The following is a 5,287-nucleotide window of genomic DNA, read 5'->3' as shown; positions in this document are numbered from 1 at the left end:
TGGTGGTGGTCTGTGGATGACTGGTCCAGAAAGGCTGCAACACCTGGAAGCGTCCTGCAGTTGGTTGCCATCTGTACCGTCCCTCTCCCTCCCCAGTGCATTTGATCGGAGCGATTGCAAATATTTAGCCACAGACATCACAAGCGGAATTGGGCTGGAATCTCTGAAAGATGGGCAGTGATTGAAATTCACTTTTGACATGCCTTCGCTTGGAACATTTACAGTTGAGCTCCAGAAAGCCTTTAATTGAAAATCTGCTGTATTTCAATAGCATTGCTACAGAAGATGATGACATACTTCATCCAAACGCACACACAATTGCTGCTAAGATCGAAGATCCCCACCGAATACGCGAAGACATTTGTTTCAATATATTGGGTTGACATGTTTAGGTGTTTGCTGAATTTGATGTTACAAAATAAATAACCAGGGAAGTGGCAGATAAAGCGGTGAGCACATCTGATACACAAATGTAGAGTCTGAGAGAGATTCCCTTTACAATGATAGACGAGTTAGAATAGCTGTGATGGCTGTAGTCCCGATGAAGAAACTTGGACAATATAAAACTGCTTTAAAAATATATCTGCGTTACTATTGTTCTTGGAAAAGAAGATAATTTAAAATAGATATCCAGAGTATGTTAGATTGAAGTTTTTTTTTTAATTGCGTTGAGTTACCGTCTGCGTGATAGAATGTAAATCATTCTGGTCTTTTTAAGTGTTGGGAATGAAAGTGACATATCCGACAAGACTCATGGCCGGCAATGGGAAATCCAATTTATCTCAGCCTGCTTGGCTCTCTCTCTTATTCCTGATGAAGGGCTTATGCTCGAAACGTCGAATTCTCTATTCCTGAGATGCTGCCTAACCTGCTGTGCTTTGACCAGCAACACATTTGCAACATTAAAATGTATTCAATTTAAACCTCACAATAGATTTGTGGCTGTCTGTGCAAGTTGTTACAATTTGAAATCTAGACAGAAGAGAGCGCAACAACAACAGCAGTCGAAGCTGGGGTCTCGGCAGAGACAATTCTTCATGAAATTCGGATTGTTTATACTCAGTTTTACCAGGTTCTCTAACACATAACACGTTCGTTATCCGTACGTTAGCTTTTTCCCTCCTCCCTTCTCTCCCAAGTTCGTCTTTACTGTAGTAGCGAGAGATCACAGCTCTGGGAAAGTTATCTTCCTGAGTATTATGTTCGATCAACATTAACATTGTAAACAACTTATGAATGATGCAAAGGGAGCCTAACCTCACATAATACCGGCAGCAAGCATGTTAGTTAATACATAACAAAACATTCGAGGCGTCGTTTGCATGATCTCTGACTGGGAATTTGTTGTCCTATCTGCTAAGAGCAATAGCTGGCAGTACCATTAATCCTTACAGTTAAAAAGGCGAGGAACACAATCGATTCGAACGTTGCTTCCATTGGTTACGATGTAACTATTACATAGAGAAACTCAGTAAAATCACCATACAACTAAAGCAAAGTTTCTTAACAAGTCACGGTTTATGAATTACATTTAAATCTGCATTCATAATACATCTTTAGAGTCAGACCAGCAATGTGGGACTTTATTTGGGTTTGGCGAGTAACTCCTCCTCATCACGGGATCAGGTTACCTTTATTATTAAAACACTGTAAACTTAATCCGACCTTCGGCTGCTAAAAAAATATTTGACGGGGAACAAAGTATGACTTCGATACATAATTCACGTTTGCAGACTTGGAGTTACACGCACCCTGCAGAAATGAGCAAAATATAGCAACGGAGTTCACAATGAGGACAATTCTCAATCAAGTTTGATTCAGCTTCATTTCAGTTAAGTTCAAAAATAATCACAGAAACTGAAAATAAACATGGATTTTGTACAATGAGACAAATAGATGCTTGGTTTAGTATTTATTTGTGTTAAATTAAAATGAGATTCAAACTAAGTCAGGAAGGCTAAGATTCCATTGCATTACAGTGGCGAGTGTGGGTTTACACTGGACAATTTTTAGAATTCAAATATCATATCAATTCGTAAATCACCTGGAATGATTGTAAATTTTCGGGCATTATCCAGATACAAGAAATTGAACAAAAATGTTTAATTGAAAGAACACTTATCAGAGACAGATCCTCTAACTTCGGACTAGTCTAGATGGTGTACAGTGTAGAGATTAAACTTGTCCCTCAGGTGACTTACCACAAAAATACACCGCCAATCTAACATTTCCTGTGCATTATTTGTGGTGTAACCTTTTATATTACTCTAACAGAAACTTGTACAAAGCGATCTATTAAAGCTTGTGCAATCTTTAATTTAAATCTTTCTTGGCGTCATAACAGTTTACAAAGTGTGAGACTATATTCCTCCGGCATTCCACATTATTAAACAAAAGTGCAATTCCTGTGAAGCATATCATGAACGAAATTGTATCGTCCTTGAAATCAAATTTTCCAGTTTCTTAGTAATTGCTTTAGATGGACGTTTGTTAATTGTCATTAAAATATTAAGTAGGTGGAACAGACGAGGATAAATGGAAAATATCCTTACCCATCATCCCAATAATTGCAGGCTTTTAAACAACCGCTTGCAAAACATTCATTCAGGACATTTGCTTGTATTCATTTCTAGAAACTAGGTGGACTTGTCGCATTATCAGATTAAAGTTTAGGCGTGGCATTTAAAAATTGCCAAACCTCTGAGTGTTTCAGTACATTTAAAAAAAATGTTATTAAGTTCGAGGCAGAGTCACCGGTGAAACAAATATTATTACAAAGAATTCTGATGTGCATTACTCTGGTAATTCAAACTTCCCCAAAGTTTAAAATCATCTGAAAGCCACTTTACTGTACAATTTTACTCGTATTACTTGGACTTAAATATTAAAGGAAAATATAAAATATCGTGCACATATTCACTGTACTTACATGAAACTCTTTAACAACAGGAAAGTTGAATACAGCGCTTGTGCTCATTTTAATAAACATTTTCATTATCTGTTTTGTACATCGATATTATTATAGATTGGGCTAGCAACTGAACTGAGACAAAACAAGCTTTAAATGAAATGTAAAAAAATGTCAATTTTAATAACTCAACAAACAATTGTTTCATATTAATTGTCACCAAAGTTGAAATGCGCAGATACTTGTATGTATATAGGTATCTAACTGTAATAAAATCTATCACATGCAAGGCAATACACAGTAGTCTCATGTTTAATTCATGACATCAAACTAGTTTTGACTTCCTATTGCCCATACAACAATTTAAAATTCATTGGTTGTTAGAAAATACAAATGCATTTATTTTGCACACTTTAACTATATTATTCGCATCACAATGAAAGTTAACTTCAAAACATCACTGTAAATGCAAAATCTTTGCTGAACAAAGCACAGGGACAAGGAATATGAGTCTCACTTTAATCCTTGAAGCCTTCCATTTTCATTTGGAACTAGCCAGGTAATAATGTTTATTAATATGTAACACTTGCCCATGCAATGATATCCTGTGAAACTTGAGTGTTGGTTGATGTGGGGTATACAGACAACATCCAGTGTTTTTCAACACCAGTGATTTACATTGTAACTGAAGAGATCGATTGGTGTGGTATTTCAGCACATAACACACAATGCTATACCTTTTAAATGCCATCTTCTCCTTTCATTGAACAAGAATCTCTGAATTGTAGGAAGATGGAGTTTGCAGCACAAACAATTTCCAGATCTCTTCCGTGTGTCGAGAAAGTACTACCCACAATAATGCACTTGTTAGCTTTCCCTCTTCTTAAGAATGTAGTAACACTCAAGCAGGAACAGGTCCCTTAGCTGCTCAAACCTGATCTACCATTCTTGATCATGGCTGATCACCTGTCTCAATGTTATTTTTCATCACCATCCCCATATTCCTTGTTGGCATGAGCAACTAGAAATTTATCAGTCTTTGTTTTGAACTTATTCAATGACTAAGATTCTGGAGTTGAGATTTCTAATGATTTACTTGGATGAAAAAATACCCTTCCACATTTCTGTCTTAAAGCAGCTGGCTGAAGATTGTGTCCCTGGTCTTAAACCCACAGCTCAGAGAAACATCTTTTCGCACATACTTTAAGAATTATATAAATTTCAATGAGACCACCTCTCATTCTTCTAAAGTCTAGAAAATACAGGCCCAGTCTCTTCCATTACTTCTCATAGCACATTCAAGGAATCAATTTGTTGAACATTTGCTGTGTTCCCTGTATGGCTGGTACATCATTCCTTATGTAAGGGACCAAAAAAATTACACACAATACTCCAGATGCAGTTTTACTGAAGTTTTGAATAATTGAAACAAAAATCTTTATTCTGATAGTCAGATCATCTTGCATTTGCCTTCCTGATTGCTCGCTGCACCTGTCATGTTATCTTTCAGTGACTCATGAGAAAGGACAACCAAATCCCTTTGGATATCAATGCTTTCCAATATCTCATCATTTAAGGAATAATCTACGTCGGCATTCTTACTACCAAATTAAATAAGCTCGGAATCATTCATCTTGTTTTCGAACTGCCATGCTCTGGTCTATTTTTAGCCTGTTCAAATCTTCTTTCAGCCCTGTTTGCACCCTCATTACTATTCATATACTCACCTAATTTAATATTATCCAAAACCTTTGAAATATGACATTTGGTCACAGACTGTGATGGTTAACAGAAATAAAGTAGTATGTAGGAGTAATGGGCCGTTCACACATTGACAAGCTGAGACTGATCAGGTAATGCATGTGTTTGATCTCTGTTTTCTCTCTGTTAACCAATACACTAAGTATTACTTAATCTTATTAAGTGAATTTATGTATGAGACTTTATTGAAAGCCTTCTGAAAATCCAAATGCATCACATTTATAGCTCTCCCTTATTTATTCTGCTTGTAGCATCCTCAAAAATAGAATTGTCAAATATGACATACCTTTCATAAATCTACATTGTCTCATATTTTGTAAATATCCAGCTATCACGATGTTCACAATAGACTCAAATATTTTCCCGACTATTCATGTCAAGTTAACAGGTCAGAATTTCCTGTTTTCTCACTCCCTTCTTTCTTAAATAGTTGGCTTACATTTGTAATCTTCTATTCTGCGGACATTACTCCAGAATTCATAAAATGTTGAAAGATCACCAATATATCTATTATCTCTTTATCAACCTCTTTCAACAATCCAGGATATGGAAATTTAATCTTGGGGCAGGTTTGTCAACTTTAATTCCATTGTCCAGTACTACTTTTGTTTTATTAAT

The sequence above is a fragment of the Hemiscyllium ocellatum genome, chromosome 8 (assembly GCF_020745735.1).
Source record: "Hemiscyllium ocellatum isolate sHemOce1 chromosome 8, sHemOce1.pat.X.cur, whole genome shotgun sequence".
NCBI lineage: Eukaryota > Metazoa > Chordata > Chondrichthyes > Orectolobiformes > Hemiscylliidae > Hemiscyllium > Hemiscyllium ocellatum.
This window is presented reverse-complemented; position numbering follows the sequence as displayed.